Raw genomic sequence first — 21584 nt, 5'->3', positions numbered from 1 at the left:
TCCGGGAGACAGTCCTTCTCAGGCAGTGTCAATGGATAGGGATGACTCGGGAACAGAAGTAATCATTCAGTCCTTCTCTGTGAAGGACTTGTGTAATCTGAGAAAGGACTTCAGCTGTTGTGAAGGTGAGACGCTTATCACCTGATTGCTCCAATGCTGCGATAATGGGGCCAATACCATAGACTCTGACAGTAAAAAAGCCAGGCAGTTGGGGAACCTGGCCAGAGATGGAGGCGTCAACAAGGCACTTGGGAGAAAGCCACAAAGTCTCAGTCTCTGGAGGCAACTTTTGTCAGCCGTAAGGTGTAGGTATCCCTTTAAGGATGATATCAAATGCTACCCCAGCAAATGGACCACCATGGAGAAAGGTATTAAGTACCTGAGAGAACTGGCTGTGCGAGAGGTAATTTATAGTGACTGGCGAGTGATTATAGACCTTGATGAAATGCCATGCCAATGACCTATGTCACGGAAGTTTGTGCAGAGTGCACCACCAATGTATTCCCACACATTGTCAACGATGATCTGGGGAGGATCTGATGCCGATAGCCACTTGATTTACAGTTGGTGTAGCAGAGTACAAGAGTATGAAGACAGTTTCTCTCGTCCCCTCACTGTTGCAGCCATGGAGAAAATTACTGAGAAAAGGAGAAAATGACTGAGAAAGTGACTGAGAAAACTGAGAAATTATTTGAAAAACTGTCTGATAAACTGTCCAGGCTGGAGACAAGATTCCACACTTCCCCTGTATGGACCCGCATTGCAGCTGTTAGCAGAAGATGCCCTCCTACAAGACTGGCTCGAGAGAGAAGGTACATGCCACAAAGTGCCATGTAGTCCACTCTCCACGAATACAGAGAGGATATGAGAAAGTAGGAAGGACAACCTACCGCAATCCTACAGGCACGAATATGCGAGTTGCCATCCCCTGGTCTACAGTGAGCGGTTCTCTGGTCTGAATATGAACCCATTTGTGGACCACTACAGAAGTTGCGTGAACCCATCTGTTAATAGCAGGTACTATGCATAATATTAGAGAGGCCCTGCCTCCAGCCAGGTGGAGGAGAGGGACAACCGAGTGTATTGGACTGGGTGGATTCAATGGCCTGGCGCATTAGAACCACAAAAGTATAAAGCCCTGGTGGACACTGGTGCACAGTTCACCCTAATGCCATCGAATCATTAAGGGGCAGAATCCATCACTATTTCTGGAGTGACGGGGGATTTCAAGAACTGTATTGGAGGCTGAAGTGAGCCTAACTGGGAATAAATGGGAGAAGCACCCCATTATGACTGTCCCAGATGCTCCATGCATCCTTGGCATAGACTGCTTCAGGAGAGGGTATTTTAAAGACTCAAAAGGGTATCGGTGGGCTTTTGGTATAGCAGTTTGCTTGGTCTTTCAGAGGACTCTTTTGTTGTGGGACTGCTGAGGGTTAAAGAGCAGCAGGTGCCATTGCTATTACCACTGTGCATTGATGACAATATCGCACAAACCGAGACTCCCTGATTCCCATCCGTAACCTAATTCCTTGGCTAGAGAGCCAAGGAGTGATCAGCAAGACTCGTTCATGCTTTAACGGCCCTATACGGCCAGTGCGAAAGTCTGATGGAGACTGAGGATTAACAGTAGACTATCGTGGCCTGAATGAAGTCACACCACCACTGAGCACTGCTGTGCTGGACATGCTAGAACTCCAATATGAACTGGAGTCAAAGGCAGCCAAATGGTGTGCTACAATTGACATTGCTAACACGTTTTTCTCTATTCCTTTGGCAGCAGAGCGCAGGCCACAGTTTGCTTTCACCTGGAGAGGTGTCCAGTACACCTGGAATCAACAGCCCCGGGGTGGAAACACAGCCCTATTTGCCATGGACTGATTCAGACTGCACTGGAGAAGGGTGGAGCTCCAGAACACCTAGAGTACATTCACAACATCATTGTATGAGGTAACGCAGCAGAAGAAGTTTTTAAGAAAGGTAAGAAAACAATCAAAATTCTTTTGAAAGCTAGTTTTTCTATAAAAAGAGGCAAAGCCAAGGGACCTGCAAGAGAGATCCAGTTCTTGGGAATTACGTGGCAAGATGGGCATCACCAGATGCCAAAGGATGTGATTAACAAAATAATAGCTATGTCCCCACCTACTAACTAAAAGGAAACACAAGGTGCCTTAGGTGTTGTGGGTTTCTGGAGAATGCATATTCCAGGTTATAGTCAGATTGTGAGACCTCTCTATGAAGTGGCTCAAAAGAAGAATGATTTTATGTGCGGCCCTGAGCAACAACAAGCCTTTGAATAAATTGAGCAAGAGATTGCGCATGCAGTACCCCTTGGGCCAGACTGAACAGGACGGGACATTAAAAATGTGCTCTACACTGCAGCCAGGGACAATGGTCCTACCTGGAGCCTCTGGCAGAAAGCACCAGGAGAGACGTGAGGTTGACCTCTAGGATTTTGGAGTCAAGGATACAAAGGCTCCAAGGCCAACTATACTCCAACTGAAAAAGAAATATTGGCAGCATGTGAAGAAGTTAGAGCTGTTTTGGAAGTGGTTGGTACTGAAGCACAGCTCCTCCTGGTGCCCCGATTACCAGTACTGGGCTGGATGTTCAAGGGTAAAGTTCCTTCTACTCTCCATGCCACCGATGCTACATGGGGTAAATGGGTTGCATTAATCACACAGCAAGCTCAAATAGGAAACCCCAATCGTCCAGGAATCACAGAAGTGATCACATATTGGCCAGAAGTCAAAGACTTTGTAATGCCAGCAGAAGAAGTGGTGACATGTGCTGAAGAAGCTCTACCGTATAACGAACTCTCAGGTAATGAGAAGTGGTATGCTCTGTTCACTGATGGATCTTGTTGTATTGTAAGAAAAATTGAAGGTGAAAAGCTGCTGTATGGAGTCCTACATGATGGGTCGCAGAAGTGGCTGAATGAGAAGGCGAATCAAGTCAATTTGCAGAGGTGAAAGCCATTCAGCTGGCTTTAGACATTGCTGAATGAGAAAAATGGCCAGTACTGTTATCTCTATACCGATTCATGGATGGTGGCGAATGCTCTGTGGAGGTGGTTAAAGCAGTGGAAGCAGAGCAACTGTCAGCGCAGAGGTAAACCTATCTGGGCTGCTGAATTGTGGCAAGATACTGCTGACCAGCTAGGGAAACTAGTCATAAAGGTACATCATGTAAATGCCCACATACCCAAAAGTCAGGCCACTGAGGAACATCAAAACAATCAACACGTGGATCAGGCTGCTAAAATTTTCTAAATAGATTAGGACTGTAAACAGAAGGGTGAACTACTTTAGTGGGCCCATGACACTTCAGGTCATGATGAAGGTCACCTTTGCTGATCTCAAAGCAGATAATTCAGCTTCTATTTGTACTAAATTTCAGGTTCATTTCAATGAAGAAATGTTGCAACAGGAAATGGTGATATAAACCCCACTCTTGTAGTGTGAGATCCCTGTGAATCCAACCTGCCCTCACTCATCTCTGTGAGCAGAGGGAGGTGCTCTAATCCTTCCTTTCTGTTCTTAAAGACAAGACTATCACAACTGAGTGCATTTTAGAATGCAAAATGTTTCCTTTTTGTTTTTATTTCAGTTTGGGAACTGACGCACTCACATTTAATCACTTCCTAGGCTATTTCACTTGAGGTTCCCACTCAGCAGAACAGTGGTATGATAATAAGGCTTTAAGTGGGCATATATCCTTAACATGTTTTCATAGACTGCTTTTTAAAAATGAATTCAGAGTACCACAGTATTTCTTTCAGTGTTAATTTAATGACACTATTTTATATCTAAGGTTGTTACTTGCCAACAGCCTGAAATTTATTTTGCTTAAAAGCAAACTGTCTGTTATGGTTGTTTTGTTCAGTAAATTGCATTTCCCTGACCTCTGTATTATTCTAGTAAGGCAGGTGTCCTCACTGTATGTATACACTGCTCTCAAAACAAGCGAATTGTATGCTATCCTTGTTTTTTCAGTCAGCTGCGCTTCCCTGACCTCTGTATTATTACAGTAAAACAGGTGCCCTCAGTATCTATAAATGGCACTCAAAATAAGCAAGCTATGTAAAGCCCTATTGTAGCCCACCTCTTACTCCACACCTCTTTTGGAGAGTGAAGAATTTCTTTTCAATTTGCTTGCTGCTTCCAAATAACATTGCACATGTCATTATTTTTGCTGTGCTGGTTCTAATCTGCATCTTTCTAACTTAACATGGGTGTTTGAATGGTCTGAGGTTTTAATGAATTGCTGTGCCAAGAATTGCCTTACTTTAGCTAGTTTACTCTTTGGAATTATAGGAAATTTGGAATTAAGAATTATCAAATGAGTTCATCACTTAGAGGAAGCATAACCTGAGTTGCTGTTTCCCACCTAGTGCCCCACTTTGATCCTAATACATTTGACCAACTGTTGCGGCAGGATAGATTCTATCATCCATGCTTTAAGAAGGACTTCTCTGATTAACAACTAGAGCAACAGGACTAATAATAAAAGCAACCAAAAATTCAACTAAAGGGGTTATGAAATGCAGATGAAAGTATGTTTTGTTTTTGCAGTTGTAGAGATTGCAGTTAAGTGAAATCATACTAAGAACATGTAAGGTGGGTTAGAAGCTGTTTGTCACAGTTATTAGTTATTGCATCCAAATCTGAACAAGACCACTTGCCAGAGTGCAGGTACTCCGAATCCTGCAGATTGAGCGTCTGAGATTTCTCCAAAAATTTGGGATTAGACATAAACCAAAGTTATTTCTTTCCTAACTGTAATGTGTATATGGACACCATTCTTTTTGTGTTCCTTTGTCAAAATATGAGCATTTCATTAATTTAAGTGAATTAGTTTGTGTATTAATTTTCTTATGCAGAAAAGGTCTTATGTTTCTTTGAAAACTGTAGCCATGTTCTTTGTGGTCTGATGATATTGGCTGCGAATTCGTAACAACATAGGAATCAGTGTATCAGTGCAGGATCATGTTTTAGACTGCACTTTTAGACCTGCCAGACTTCCACATTTCAGTAAAAATTAAAAGAGGATGCTTATCTGTTTAAGTACAGTGCTTTGGAATAGGAGAAGCCTCAACACAGTTGTAAATCACCTCCCTTAACTTTTGTTTCAAAACCACCATCAGGCTACACACTCAACAAATGATAGTTTGGAAAGGCATTTATTTACTGCAGTTTTTCCCTTGCAAGACTCCCAAGAACACATAGAACTCACTTGATGGTGCAGGAGAGAAGACAAGAAAAAAAACGGTTTAGCTGACTTTTACAAATGTATTCTGTCTCTTTTATAGATAAATATACTTATCTGAAATATGTTCAATGTAATTTGCGTCTGCAAGATGCAAAGAGAGAAAACGGAAGAGATGTGAAAAGTTTCACATAGGAAGTCCAACACTAATTTTTCAGCTGATCTAGTTAAACCAAGAGGAAAACATTTCAAAAAAACTTCTGACTACTATTGTGAGTGAAAAAGCTGCCATTCAGTGGGATTCAGCTGCACATCAGTAAGATGTGCTAAGTAGCTCTGATTAGTATTTGCGTATTTTCAGATGAACACTGGATATTCTCAGGGATATCTTGAAATCCCCAGAACTGACGTAAGCGATGACAATCATAGACTTTGTTATCCATCATCCATTTATTCTTTTGCTTAATATTTTTCTGTCCATACAGGAAACGCTTTGATTAAAACAAATGAAAAAAAAAAAACCTTAACTTTTAGATTTGTAATAATTACTTCGCTCAGAGCCCTACGTGTGAATGCTGATTGAGATAGTTATAATATAGAATGTGTCTGACTGCTTTGACAGAAAAATCAGTGCCATATCAAAAGGTGGGTTTTTTTCCCCACTCTCTTCAATCAGTCTCAAACAACTAAGGGTATGATAGGTGGGCATCATTGCTAGAAGTACTCTAATAGCATAGGCATGATTTTCATCTTGGCATGACCAAAAAAAAACCCTAAGCCAGAAAACTGAATAGGTGGGAAATGAGAATGTGTCTTAGTGTGGTACTGGGACAATTTATACTGGTAAGATAGATACAGCAGAGCAGTACATGCAGGTCTGATAACAGACAGCGTGCTTCCTATTTTTGCCTCTGTCAAATATTGTCAATGATAACAATGTAAACTTGTACCCTTACCCATCTGTTGGTCTTTACATAGCACTTTCTGTTTTGGCTTTTTTCTTCCTGTTCAGTAGAAGGTGAGAGTCCAAATTTATTTGTTTACAAAACTTATGCTTAGATCTTCTTGGCTGGGGTTATCTGTTGACAAGAAATCGAAAATAACAGATAGAAACTGAGATTAACGTTCTGTGAAAAATAGAGCTTGTGCACCTGGATGAACTGCAGAGACACAGGAATTATTCTTGAATAAACAATTCCTGTTTCCCCAGGGTTATTTGTAGCTGTTGCAATCAGAAATTCTGCACTGTTAATGAATGTTCAGATTACCACGTTAATCACAGAATCATAGGATGGTTCAGGTTGTAAGGGGCCTTGAAGATCACATAGTTCCAACCCCCCTGCCATGGGCAGGGACAGTTCTGCAGCGTTCTGCAGTTCTTCTTGACATGAGACATTATTTTTCTGAGAAGTTAAAAGTTTAGAAGAACCTGAGTGCAAAGCCATCCAAGAAAAATCAAAATATGACATAATTTTCCCTCAACTTAAAGAAACCTCTCTGAAAAAGGAAAAGAAATCGATGTCCCAATGTCCATATTTTACCTTCCAGATTTTGCTGAAAGTTTTCTCATATTGTGCAAAGGCAGCAGATAAAGCAGAGACTTGGATCTAACCCTTGCATTGTGAAAATTTGAGACCACTTCTTGGCATATCTACTTGGGCTTTAGAGATTACAACACCACATATAATAGGCTGATGACCACGAGTCAAACACATGAACTGAATCCAAACAGACCTAAACTTGTAGCGGTGTTTGAATGTAAAGCTGAACTTAAAGCCTTGCACTCTTCTTTTGTAGACAACAGGGTAAATACTTCCTTTCTCTGAATGGTCGTCTTTGAGTTTAGCAAGTCTTGGAGTGGAAGAAAACAGGCTGCTAAAAGATTCTGAAGCAGAAGCTTATCAGTGGAATATAACAATCCACGGCAGAGAGAAGGAAGGTGAGTGAAGTTCTACTTACGGGCAGCAGCAGGAGATTATAAATAACTCGCAGGCAGTACAGTTTCAGAAGAGGTGAAACTTGCTGATGCACTCAGAGAAGAGGTTGAACTTGAGAACGGAAAAGTGTGACATCCTCCTTGGATACAGTTCTGGGAAAATCAGCATGAATTAAACAGTTCATGACTGTTGGTTCCTTGCTTGACATCCTCAGTCTCATTTTCCAAAAATACTGATGCCTTTTGCTTTGATACCTTGCAGGTGCCTGGATTCATAGAAAATTACACTGCTGCTATTCAGTCCATAGCAATGGACTGAAAATTTAGCAATTTTTCTCATTTTGTCTTTAAACAATGCCCACTCTAGTTCAAGAGAGAAGGCTGGAGGTTTGCTGCTGAAGAGGTGACCTGGGACACAGAGATGAAGGTGCAGTTCTCAGCTTAACTACAACTTTGCAATCCTTAATGCTAGGTTTCCCGGCTGGTAAATGAGCTGATGCTTCCCTTGAATTTCCTTTGTCTTTCATCCCTATTGGGACTTCCAGGCATTTGAAGAAGGTAATGTTGGTTGGACTTTTGGGCTGGTGGAACCCTAAGGTGGCTGTAATACCAAGAATGCTACTTTCTGAAGCTCTAGCTTTTTCTCACTCCAAAGACGTATCACTTTGTGGTGCTTCATCTTTCAGCTGAAGTGAATATATTTTATCCATGTTCATCCACATCTGTCATCACTTGAAATTTGCCTATATGTACATTGGTCATTTGTTTGTTGAAATACTGACAGAAACTGATAGAATACTGATGACGCCAACAGTATTTCTGGCTCAGCCACTTAAAGACATTGTATAAAAGGTGTTTCACAACATTGTCAAGAGTTTTAATGATACACTCAAAATGTGCAAAGTGAAGGTCCAGCTGGAAGCTAGAGGTAAACTTTTCATCCACTAGGCTTAGCCAGTTTATGATAAAATAGACTAGATGTTTCAAATAAGAAGGAAGTGAGCCTCTAATCCCAAAACAACTGGTTTGTAGCCTTTGCAGACTAAGACACATTACCCTGAACTTCCCTAAGTATGTAAAACAGCTTTTCAGCTTGAAAAAAAGTAAAGTCTTAGGCAAGATTTTATCTGAATAATTATGTTAGCTGTATCTGCTTCAAAAGTAATATATATTTATGGAAACTTTAATACATAGGGAAATAGTTACAAACTATTACTTCAAAATACTGTAGCTCACCTTATTGCAAGCCCTTTCAGAGAGTATGCGTGTAAATTCCTCATGGTGCTGTGAAAACACAAATATAAGCTAGTCTAAGTCTTTTAAATGTATCTGGTTTATGTTACTCTTAAAAAAAATCACTCCCATTCCACTAGACTGTTTGATTTAACAACAACAGAAATAAATCAGGGGATTTTCTGATACTAGCTGAAAAACTGTCTCACTGAATGTGCTTTCTTCACAGCTGGGAACCTGCTGGCCACTTCTGTTTCTGATTGCACACACTGTTCATAGTCACGTAATATCACTGAAATAACCGCATCAATTATTTACATAAATAGTTCTAAAATTCTACTTTTAAAAATATTTTTTGTTCTTAACGCCATTGAACTGAAAACAAAGACAGCTAGCACCATATGACTAGAGAGGTCTCCGTGAGCCACTGGAAAGCATTTCTTGATTTACAGACAGGGTTTGTAAAGCCAAATGAATTCTGCAGAAGGTTTATATAAAAGCATTACTTCCCATAACTTCCTCTAACTAGACTGTCCTTTCATTTATATCTTTTTCCATCAACTCATTTAGATTGACTCATCGCACCTAAAATTAGTTTAGATTTACTTTATCTTTTTATACTCGGGAATACCACCACAAAATGGTTCATGCCTACATGCAGTTATCCGAGAAAACCTCCTGTGTTATTTCAGCTCATTCCTTTTGGTGTCTGAAAAATCACTGAACCACATGTTAAGTTAGTATAAATTTACATAGCCATAAAAGTCAAGGAAGTCGTGAGCAAGAATCTGATCCTAACTTATAAAGCGTAACAAAGATTACCGTGTAGGCCATAGAGAGCGTCTCACCTTTAGATATCCTTTTAGAAACACAGCATGGCTGCAGTGCTGTTAATGGAATCATCCCAGATCTGTGTCGGTGTTACTTCAAATAAATCCAAGCTTCTTGAATTTTAATTTTTTCCATGTAGCAGGAGTTAGCTTACGCCACTGGAGCTGAAGGAGGAACTCTACAAATAGCAAGCTCTTACCCTATCTGGGACAAATCACAAGAAAATAATAAAAGAAACCCAACTGTAGTTCATTATTCTGTGCCCTGAAATGTGGTCTTTTTAGAAAGGAAAAAAAATGAAAAAAGGGATTAGAGTAACTTCAGCAGAAGAAGTGGGACTATAGCTGCAGACCACAGAGCTGGTAAGAACTTTAGCAGTAAGGCTTACCCCTCATACACATTTTTAGTGAGTACACAGCTCAAAAATATTCTGAAACACTTAACACAAGGGAGAACAGCACACATAATTTACCTGTTATTTATCTACTTCAGAAAACAGATTTCTGCTTCAAGCTATAAATCATTAAGGCCTCTAACTTTCAAACAATGCATCACAAATTGGCTTTCCGGTTTATAAAAATCATCCTAATATGCCTCAGCACTGTTTTCTTTCAAGAAAGTCTACAGAGAGCCAGCTGTCTGAGCTGGTTTTGTTGCTATGTAAGATTTGTCCGTAAGTGTCTCTCTGGGAGTTTTGTTTTGGTTCTATCATTTAATATTCATGACAATCATCATTAAACCTGCCAGCTGAGCCGTCTTAGCATCCTGCCTCCAGACAAAGTCAAAAGTTTATTCCTAGCCCACACAGCTCCTGGAAGCCTACATTTCCACATTACAGGCTATTTCGGCTTGGAATGCTTATGTTTAAACTAACAGGAAGAATAAAAAAAAACCAACCACCAAAACATAACAACTGCTAGGGAAAAGATAAAGCAAGAACAAGAGGGTGTTGAGTACTCCTAGTTAGCAATGACATGGTTAAGCAATTAAATTAATTTGATCATTCCAGCCCATACACCAAGGCTTTGGGAAAGCTGACAATTCAAATGTGTCCATTAATAATAAAATGTGATGGGGCAAAAGGAGAGGGGGAAAATCCTTACTTTTAAGCTGCACAGAGTAAACTGTGCCACCTTAAAATTACTCATAACCCACTGCATATCTGTCAAAATAATATATAAATATTGGGAGTAGTAAATAATTTCAATGTCACCAAGAAGAAATATATTCACGCTAAAAGCAAATTCTGTAATTACATTATGATTTTAATGTACATATTTTTTCATCAAGAATGTCAGAATAATTAAATGATGATTAACATTCTAGACAATTCAATTACACAACACCCCGAGAAATCCAAGGGATGCTAAGTTTCAGCTTCCCCAGTCAGACACAGAAGGGAGCGATCAGTGGAAGAAGGAGAATAAGAGTAGAGAAGGACCCCCAAAATTAAGCGAGAGAGGGGTAACAGAAATTTTGATGCTGACAGCCACAGCAAGAGTAAGACAAAACAGAGCCAGCCTAACTGCATGGTTGGTTCCTGCCTCATAATTTCAGACTTCCATAGTGGGGAAAGAAGATAACGCGCATTTTAAAGAGAGAACTGTTGGGGATTAAGGTGTGGTTTGTTTTTTTTTATATTGTACCTAGTGATTAGAAGAAATATATGTTGAATTCTGTTTCTCCCTCTATGTTTATAGGTTGGTTTTCGTTCAACTGCAGTTGAACAGAGGGAAAGAGGGAGAGGCTTACGTGTTGCCTGAAGGAGAAAAAATGTTTTTCCTTATTGTACACCACACCCTGCAACGGAGCATCAGGGATGGATTTGTCAAAAAACAGCAGTCGAGGGAATTAAGAGCTCACTCCTAAGTCAAGACTACGACATCTCACCATCTTTTCTAAGAAGGCATATATTTTCTGCAGGGAACCAGACTCCCCAGTCTCCCAGGGGTGATCCTAGTAACACCGTACTTCTAGAATTACCTTTCAAAAATAAATAATTTGATAAAAGCTCCCACATAAAACTTTAGATAACAGATTTCTAAAACTTGCCAGTGTATAAGCAGTTTTATGAATGTTTCTTCCCCACTGACAAAGAATTTAGGAGACCTGAGGAATGTGAAATACAAATCTCTAACACAATGAAGAGCTGTCTATGCATAAAATGAAATTCCTAAAACCAGGAACAGTAAAGAAGAGTAGGGCAAGGGCCTCTTAGTTTCTATCTAATGGGCAGCCCAAACAGGGACGCAGATACCCTGAGCTAAATCACAGTTCACCTGCACTTGCTGGGTGGAACCAGCTCAGTGGCGATGGGGAGAGTGCCAGCAGCTTTCACCAGACCATTCCCGTGCCATACAACAGCTCTGCTCAGGCTTGTTTCAGTCTCCTGCTGCCTTCTGTAAAATCAACTCTACTGCATTTAGACTGGTTTAAGGCTCTAGCAGTGGCAAGGCCACGAGGACTCAAAGCCTGTTATGAAATCCTAACAGCAACACCCAATTTTCTAGCATCTCTTTTCATGCCTCGTGTGTCCTTTCATAAACGGGATTCTGTGCGCTGTCTAATAATGATAATCCCTCTCTCCCCCCAGTACAACACAAATATTAAATGGAAGAAGAGGAAAGCACGATGTAAGTTAATTTGCCAGCAGCTGGGTTTCCCTGCACCTCTAAGGGGCGGAAAGAGTTCTTGTTTTCTCTAAGTATGACCATTATGAGGCTTATACACATTACCAAGTTTGTGCAGAAAATAATGATTTTATATCTTTAGTAAAAGCTGGTTATCAAGACTGTTAGGTGCCTTAACACCATGAAAATTAAAATAAAAGAAAAAAAGACAGCAGAAATAAAGGAGAAGCAGCTCCTCCAAATACCAACTCAAGACAAGAAAAAAAAAATACCATTTTTCTCAGACTCCTTTCTGGAAGCCACTTTTTGAAAGATTTTATTGTTTCTTCAAAGCCAGCCATAAGTATGGCTTTATGATGATGTGGCATAGCTGATGCATTTAAAAAAAAAAAAGAAAGCATGTCCCCATTAGACTGTTTTTGATCTCCTTGTAGTCACAAGCTATGCTTAATATTGTTTATTTTCTACAATTTGTTAGATCATGTTTTACCCTCAAGTACATTTCATTTAAGTATTGCTCTACCGACTGTTGATTCAAAACAGCTAAAGGAAGTAGGAACAGGACAGCAAAGTATGCAGTAATAGGTAACAGGCCTACAGAGAAAGTTTAGAGAAAGTTTCAGTTCAGAGCGTAGCTATTTCTGTATAAGCAGAAATCACCTACAGGCAATTCTCCTTGCTTTTAGGAGCTTATTAACTTTGATATTTATGAAACTATGAAGCTGTTCCTTTGGAAACAACCATAGCAAATGCTTCTTAAGGTGGTTATGAAGCAGGGGTATTTTTCTCTAGAAAGCTTCTTTGGAAATAATTAAAAAAAAAAAAAAAGAAATTCAGTTCTTGTAAGTATACCATCAAGACAGCTAAAAAGCTAAAAGCGCAGTCAAAGTTTGCTTCACATTTCAGCCCATATTTTCCAGGAACTCCCCACTAGGAAACTTTATTAAATTTAATAGTAAATTTAATTTAGAAAGAGTTCTGTTTTCACTGTATTTTTCTTCCCACAGTGTTTTCCTAGATGGATGCTTTCATAACCGTTTCTTTGGTTTGCTTTGTTTCTATACAACTTATAGTCATAAACTGTACGTCAACAGAAATAAAGAGCTTCTACTGAGCTATGCTGATTTTCACTATTTTAGAACGCAGACACCCCTCCTTTCGCTGGACCACAATAACCTCCTACATTATCAGCTTTGATGTTTTCTATGGTGCTCAGAAACCTACATATTTTACATTATTTACATTAAGCACCAAAAAAAGGACCTCTCTAATTATGAACATAATTACAGATCCACTTTTCTTCCATAATTCTTGAATTAGACATTTGCTTTTGACTAAAAATACACTGGAACTTCGGAGTTCCGTACTGCACTCATCTGTGTACACTATTATCCCTTTCCCTTCATGTCTCCTTTTGCAGAGTTTAAATAGATCCACACTACAGGGAGTTCTGACAACACTAGGACAAATATTGTTGCAAGATACAGTATAGGATTAATGATGAACTCTGAAGCAATAAGTAAATCTAGCTGAAAGCTATAGAAGAAAACCATACATTATGATGATGCTTATTCTTGATTTTGCTGGGGAAAAACCCACAAACATGCTCCAAAAATCCTCAAAGCAAACCTCTTTTTCTAATTGCATGCTAATTTACAAAATTAAATAACTCTCCAGGGGTTTCACTGCCAGTCTAAGATAACAACCATACAATCTGGTTCTTGCACTAAATAAGCCCTTCTGATTATTGTTTAATACATAATCAGGATTAGGCAAAGATCTTTCCCAGTGCTAACCTGGAAAAATCCAGAAGGAGTAGAGGCCTTAAAATATTCAGTATAGGAAAATGCAGGTTTGTCTGGCCTAGACTTTACGAACATGGCAATGAGCGCATTCTCTGTTTACAGCTTAGTTTAGACAGTTAAACAACACTTCTGATATTCTTAAAATTTCACTGTCCAAGACAAGAGAGCGCAAAACTTCTTGGACAACCTAGTGCTGTTTAGGTCATTTAAAAAGAAGGGAAGCCCAAAAGAATTGATAATGGCACATTTCAGAGTAATCGATTGGTTCATAAACCCACCTTTTAAAAAGAAGTGAGAAGTGTACTTTCCCTGCCTGATTTCCTTACAGGCTACACAGAAAACCGACCAGAAACAGAGTGGAATGAAACCAGTTTGTAGTCCTAGAGAGGAAAATGGGTTTGAATTAGAACTGTGGTAAAACAGAAGATGCAGACAAATAGGTATCACCTCCCAAGCACCAGCCACAAGACAAGCAAATAAAAAAAATCTGAACCACATGGATGTGAACACAAAGGTGTGTATATAATTTTAGCAAAATGGTGTGACCCAATCAGAAATGTTACGTGTACAGGCAAAAAAACTCACCCCAAAACAGTGAAACACTTTGTAGAATGATGCTGAGTTCCCACAAAGAGAGAAGAAGAGAGTTTTCTGAGTGCAGTGCTGATTGAAAAGAGAAGCTTGGGTTACTGCCAAAGGAGCTGTTTCCTATTGTCTTTTTTCCTGCTACATTCAAGGAAACAGGACCTCAGTTTAATCCCACTTTGATTACAAAGAATGTACACAAAGATATATCACTTTATATCAACATTTTTGACAGAAATAAACTACAAGAGCTCAAATACTGGCCAACCATTAAAGTAAAAAGTTATGTAACTTCTTTCATGTATACTGAGAGATAAAGAGAAAAATCCAGCAAAATTCTGAAAGATGGCAGGCTTTTAGCATTCAGAATTTGTAATCTCAGTTGGTTTTAATGAATTAAACAAATAACATTCATGTAAGGAAACATACTGTCTCACAATATACAGATGAAACTCTTTCTGAAAATAGTGTGGAGAATTGAAGAATGGAAAAAATTACCTAGTCCCCACATTACCTTGAAATTTAAAGATCTCTATTGCATACCTCCTTAACTCCAAATTCCTGTATTATCCTAGCTCAATCTCTGAAACTAAATTCTCAGTGCTCACCTTCATAGGTTCTTCTGGAATCACTGCCTGAGGCTTCACTCTGTTCTTTCCCTATGTTTCAAATCACTGAAAGCTATGTGCTATGAAGCAGTATGAAACTCTTTGATTCTACACAAGTCAGAGACCTTGATGTTCTTAACCTCAAAAGGATTTCTTAAGCATTTTCCTGCATTCATTTATTTTTGACGCATCAAACAAACAAGCGCCGATAATGCACATGCAGAAAGATTTCCACTGCTTCAGCAATGAAGCTGAGCAAAACAAAGATCTGGTCCTGTGCCCTCGATTCACACAGGTAACCAAAAGTCTCTCCTAGTGTTTATTTTTCCAGAACAGGATTTTATAGAAACATCTGAATGCGTCTCTCATTTCTGTTTCAGAATAGAGAAATAAATAGAAGGAAATCTGTTTCTTGTCTAGCTAAAGTTACTACCAACTTCAACTGACCTGAGCCAGAAACCCCTGGCAGGAATAAAGAAAACGTACCCGGTGCATTTCCACTATATGGTGGTGACTGGTGTCAAAGCACCTCGGTCAGCTGGGCAGCACTGGACAGCTAGCCTTCCATAGTGACCCATTTATCTTTCTGAGGTGTACGTTTTTCACTCGGAAAGGCCAGTCCTCATTCCCATAAGCAGAACAAGAGAGACATCCAGCGGCTGCATCATTTAAGTGTATTTTTTAGCCTGACCAGAGACAAACTCAGTGACGTTCTTACATATTGCATGTTCTTGCATGTACAAGAAACCATTTATGTGCCAACTATCAGACATACAGAGCCAGAGACAAAAATATTCCAGTGGCTGGAGCACTACTGTCAGCTCTGCTGTATATCTTTCCTGCATCCTAGAGACTTCCTCATTGTGGACTCCAAGTTCCAGACACAGTTCTCCCTTTTTCTCTTAAGCTTAACTTCATTATTTTATTCTCAACTCGTGAATTTGTATAGGTCTATTAACTTCCATAAAGCTATAATGGTTTGTGTCAACCCAGAACCTCATTCAAATTGTCTTGCCATTCAAACATGTACTTTTCACATCTACTATCTTCTAGTCAAATATTTTCTGTAACCTTAATTCTATTTGTACGACTTAGTTTTATTTGCATAGTAAATAGACTTCCCAGTCATTAATGATATAAAATTCCAGAGAATCAGTGGTTAATCCTGGTATTAAGTGGTTTGATCTTCATCTAAGAGCAGGGAGAAAAAGACTATTAAATTTAGTAATATAAATTAGTAGTATCTACTGTATTTGTTATGAAAAAGAATCCATATCTTTACTGTCACATCTAGACTATTTCTTATATATAAAAATACAGCTTATTTGGAAACATAAATCGGCACAAAAGGGCTTAGAAACTCAAAAATCTGAAGACAGGATGAATAAATAGAAGGGAAATATAGGGATAAACAAAGTACTAGCGATATTAATTTAGAAGTAATTAATTTTCAAAAATCAACTTTGTCACCGCTACCTGTTAAATAATGCATTTTTTAAAGGGCTTGACCCTTACAAACTTGAAAGATCTGTATGAAAAGTTCTGATAAGAGAGTAAGGAATAGGTTAATTCTTCCATATTTAGTGAAGAATTGAAGGCAGGCAATTGCTGACTTCACTTACAACAATGTAAGCTGAGATGCGAAGGATACAGTTAAGGGCTATGAGCAACTTTCCCAGCTTCTAAAGAGAAAACTGTATGCAGCCAATGCGGTAAAAAAAGCTAATATGATGTGACGACACAAAATTAGCTACTTATGAAAAAACTGACAGTACAAGAAGTTTGGTTTCCTTTTTATAACACATATGTATGGAAAATCCATCACACGTAAGCCAAACAACAAATCAAGCCTAAACAGAATTATTCCTAATAAAAAAAAAGAAAAAAAAAACCAACAACAAAAAAATCACCTAAAAAAACAACAGAAGAAGCCTCAAGACTTTTGATGTGCCCTCTGCTTAAATATTACACTCTACCACTCTACTGTGCACTTCCTTGCAAGGTTTTTTTAACTGTGTTGCTACAAAAACACTCGTCCCAAACAAAAAAATAAAAAAAAGGAAAAAAGAAAAAAAAAAGATAGAGTGTAAAGAAAGAAATGTCCACAAGGCACTTCTTACTGCTGCTTAGTGAGAATTGCTTGCTTGGTATAGCTTAACATTCATTCTGTGCTTGAATTAAATAAAACGTTTCTTGACTACCAAATGTCCATGGGGGTTGATTTCAATTGCTAACATCATTAGAATCTACTTTCAGAAAGACTGTAAATCAATATATTCATAGGCTTCTGGATATACCCTACTGTGACTGAAAAATGAGAGCAAATAGTTTTCCCTTATGATTTCAGACCATACTTGATGTCATTGGAAAGCCAGACAGGCTCTATTGAAGCAGCAGAGCTGTATCAATAGAAATCGAAAGCTGAAATCAGAATCTCAGGTTCGGAAAATCAAATGCAGCCTCTTTAACCTTTGGACAAGAATCTAATTCTTAAAATATTTTATCAAAACACTGCTCCTCTTCTTGTGTTTTTAAAGGATATATCCAAGCCAGAGTAGATGACATTTGGAGAATTATTAGACATGTGGTAGACCTATTTTTCAGTTTGAAATCTTTTTTAAAAGGGGATGTTTCTTGGACTTGCTGTAAGGCAGAGCTGTTCATGTTGACTCACCTTAGGGATATGTCGGAAAGGTATTACATACAAAGCAAGTCACCCAAGCAGACAGCAGGCACAGAAGAGTGTGGTTTGTCTGACAAATCACAGAACTTACATTACTCCTATTTCCTCCACAGCAAATCCTTCACTGATGCCTTTATAAAAATACTTTGAAACACATTGAGATACAGCATCCATCTACCACCCCTCAAGTTAGCTTTGATCCGTATTACATTAACTGCCCAGTTGCCTCACTGAAATGACCTAAGCTGAGGATTTGTCCATCTGCTGAGTCCTGAATAGTGGCCTCGGAAAACAGAGAGACAAAAACACTTCAGCTTCAAAGCATTTAATGACAAAACCCAGGCTTGTTTGCCCATTCACAAAAGAAAGCTACATGATCCACACAGGCGCTAGGAGACAACAAATCTAGAGGTCCAGTCTATTATATGTCAGAATAACACTGTAGCAATGATTTGGGTCTTGTTAGGTAGCAATTTGGTGATGAAACACAAAGTCATTGTGTGTTCCAACCCTGGCACTAGCGCTTCACATCAAGGTCGTACAGTTCAGCAAGATATTCAGGATATGTCTTCCATGAGGCAGCTTTGTCTACAGGCAGATTTTAGGTCAGTGTTAAGTGATGGCCAAATGGCAACTGAATTCCTAGCGATGTCCTGATGGCCACAGGACAATTAGCATTCATGGCTAAACAAATAAAACTGGACTGCTCTGAGCCGTAATTACTCATCAGCAGCGGCTCCTTCTGGAACATATATAGATGAAAACTTTTCCAAGAGTTAACAGCAACCTGAATGCTGATTTTTCTTTTGTACAATGACACTTTCCCATCAGTCTGGACTCATGAAAATCATTAAGTCTTACCTAATTGCTGTACTCTGGACATCTAAAGTCCCTTGTATTACTGCTCCATTGGGGGAAAAAAGGTGACGCTGGCTGGAGGTGACGCTCTGTTTCTTATGACATTCTTTATTTCTATACCTGTTCCTGTGGAAGAGTGCAGAAAAATGCATGTGAGTTTTCTTCTATTAGAAGAGTTATTAATTATCAACAAGGTAATTGGTGAAATTTTCACCTGTGTGTCATTAATTAGATGGATACCAGACAGTAACCTGAAATTATTATTACTTTCTAGTTATCTCAAAAGAATTAATTTTTTTTTTAATTTAAAGGTTAAATCAACAGGTGATTAACACTGATTTTAAGCAATGATTTAATCATTTAGGTGTAAAAATATTAACAAAACGTATTCTAATATACCTATATGAAAAGTAAAGAAAGGAAAATAAACATTTGAAATCTGTTGGGTTTTTTTTTCCTTAGCACCCATCTTGCTTTGGAGTCTGTGATATTAGATAAGAATTCACTGAAAAACAAAGAACTTTAAACTAGTCATCTACATATGGCAAGAGCTCACCCTGATTTTAGGCATACATATAAAAAATACCACTCCTGAGACAGGATTCTCTCAAAGTGTTTGGTCCTGTTGTAACAGGCAATGTATTACTGTTTTTTACGCCACATATTGTTTGCCCTGAGGATCTTGTTTCCATCAACAGCCCTCAAACACTGTGATGAAGTAGCTATTATTGACACTCCACTCTCCATACAGAAACTGGTATGGAAAAAAGATATCCAAAGTTTTGCCAACACTTTACAGTTGAAACAGAGGAATAATTCAAATTCCTCAACTTGATGTTTTGTGCTTCTCCAACAAACATTCTTCCACTTGGAAGTTCAAGGAATAACACAGAAGAATGGCTGAGTCAGCCAATCAAAACTAATCCTGAAACTGAATTATGTTGGCAAATCATCACTACCACAGTTGACATCAACTTTGTTACAAAGTTCCTCTGTTAAGAACTTCTTCCTAAATGTTTTTATTATTAGGCAACCTTTTCAAAGCAAGATGGTTCTTCAAGAACAATATTAACGTGTGAATAACAGAGAAGGATGTGTCTGAAAGCACTCTGCTTTTGAGATAAGGTTGCACGCAGAGTATTTTACCACTAGAGGACAGTCCAATGTAACCTCCTTGACACAATGCATTCGGTAGAGAAGACTCATGGCTTCAACCTTCTTTAGAAATCTGACAACCTGAAGGTAAAGGACTCTGTGTAGTAAAGTGAGGAGAAAAAAAATGGCACATTACTGATTTACTGCGACAGACAGGAGCACCAACACAGAGCCACGGCAATGATAACCTTGGGTGTGAGCACACTTGCCAGTGCCAGGCAGAGCCGACAGGGTGTCTTTGCTTCTCTGTCAGGCTGGGGATTAAGGTGAAGCTTTAAAGACTCTTAACACCACTACATGGCACAAATCCTAAAATGCTCTTTCTTTTTTACTGGGCCTCTTACGCAGGCAAAATGGCATCAACTTTGATGGGAAAGTTGCCCAACTGAGAACTGAGTAAAAACTAGAGTAAGGCTTCGAGCAGTTGACCTGTTAAAAGATTATGCACAGAATTGAAAGGATCAATCAGTTTTTATAACAAAATTGATAATAAAATTAATAAAGAATACATCAGGGGATAATTATTGTTCTTTATTCCTTAATATCATTACCTTCTCATTGTGTTATATGGCACAACTCTGATCCCATTTAGGTTTCTGAATCAAGTCACTGACTTCAATGCGCAGGCTCCTCTCGGCTTCTGACTTGAGATGAGCCTCTTCCCTTAGGGCCCAGGCGAAGTGAGCTTCACAATACCAAAGGGGTTTAGCAGGTGCCTATCTACACTGCACAAGGACAGCGGTGCGTACGGTGGCAGTAACAGCACCAGAAGAATTTAGGCCTGGAATAAGAGAAGTGATACAGGTGAGCGTGGTCTCCAGTGTGCAGAGAGATGCATGCAGGCATACAGCAGAATTTGGTTGTCTCTCATTGTCCTGGTTTGAGGTTTGCCCAAACCATGATGCTTATTAACATTATTTAATATTTAATGACCCAATTAGTTCATATTAATGAAAAATACATGCCAAAGAAATATAACAACTATGACTACAAGCAAAAAAAGTTGCCAGAAGGAATGGTCCCTTGCAAAGATGCAGACGACTTGGGCAGTGACCTGCAGTGAGGAGAGCTATTTAACTATTCCAAGCTCTGGTGGAGACCAGGCTGTGATGTTGGTCAATCTGCGACAATCACCTATGTCTATTTTTCTGTGTAACAAATGAGAAGGTGCTTATTTAGCTGTGAGAACCGTAAGTAGAAAGCACTGGATAAAGAACAAGATTTTCCTAAATTACACCTAGAATAAGGAAGGCAAGGAACCCCTGTACCTGAGGGAACTACAGTTCAGGGAAAGCTGTGAGACACACAGGAGTGAACAGGCTGTGTGTGCAGCGACTGCAGTCCAGGAGGGCTGATTTACAGCACACGGAATGGCAGATTTGAGTTGAATACCTGGAAGGGACATATATCCGTGCAGCAGGATGGGCCATTTGCAATATCTCCTGTAGCAGCAGTGCCCAGGACACAATGGAGAAAAGGACAATGAGATGACTGCACCAATGACCAACAGTATCATACAGAAAATTTTAGGTTGGTTGGGGTTTTTTTCTTTCTATCAGTGAATAAACTTACATTCATACAGCACACTCTTCCAGAGCTTAAAAGCAATCGGATTTCTGTTCAGCCTACTACAGAAAAGAGGGATCTGAATGGGGGTCCACAGGCACTCAGAGCTAGGTCTCTGTTCTGAGCAAAATGACCATGTATAACCCAGCAATTCCCGGAAGAGTTAGTTACACCCTTTTTCCTGCTGCTCTGCACCAAAACAAGGTGTATTTTCACAAACATCTCTTTCAGCAACAGGGCTGGCTTTAACACCTTGTTCCCTCCAGCTTATTCCCACTTTACACCACAACCTTATTTGTGCCAGGACAACTGCTGGTATGGCACACGTTGAACTGTATTGAGGAAAATAACCCTTCCCTGCCCCCATAAAAAAGATTTTTTAAAAAACTGAATTAGTTTCCTGATCTAATTCCCTGTGCAGTCACACAAACTGTTATACTGGCACAAGTGAATATGTGGATGAAGGTGGGAAGCTAGCCAGAATGA

General features: G+C 39.2%; 1 long non-coding RNA gene across 7 annotated transcripts in view; it reads right to left on the bottom strand.

The window, feature by feature from the left end:
* The window catches only part of LOC134512776 (uncharacterized), a 70860-nt gene that overhangs the window by 3243 nt on the left and 46033 nt on the right, over positions 1–21584 (bottom strand). For 4 of the 7 annotated variants that reach the window (XR_010070235.1, XR_010070231.1, XR_010070236.1 and 1 more), the window contains 9 exons: positions 20084–20313; positions 19524–19629; positions 18381–18503; positions 14229–14306; positions 13922–14023; positions 9226–9412; positions 8381–8428; positions 7168–7297; positions 5155–6287 (listed from right to left, as the gene is read on the bottom strand). This is a non-coding gene — a long non-coding RNA (uncharacterized LOC134512776). Of the gene's footprint in view, positions 1–5154; positions 6288–7167; positions 7298–8380; positions 8429–9225; positions 9413–13921; positions 14024–14228; positions 14370–18380; positions 18504–19523; positions 19630–20083; positions 20314–21584 lie in introns of those variants that run through there. The other 3 variants (XR_010070234.1, XR_010070232.1, XR_010070233.1) reach the window with 3 other exon arrangements.

The sequence above is a fragment of the Chroicocephalus ridibundus genome, chromosome 3, assembly GCF_963924245.1.
Source record: "Chroicocephalus ridibundus chromosome 3, bChrRid1.1, whole genome shotgun sequence".
NCBI lineage: Eukaryota > Metazoa > Chordata > Aves > Charadriiformes > Laridae > Chroicocephalus > Chroicocephalus ridibundus.
The sequence above is the reverse complement of the archived record's forward strand: the minus strand, read 5'-3'. Positions and strand labels throughout refer to the sequence as shown.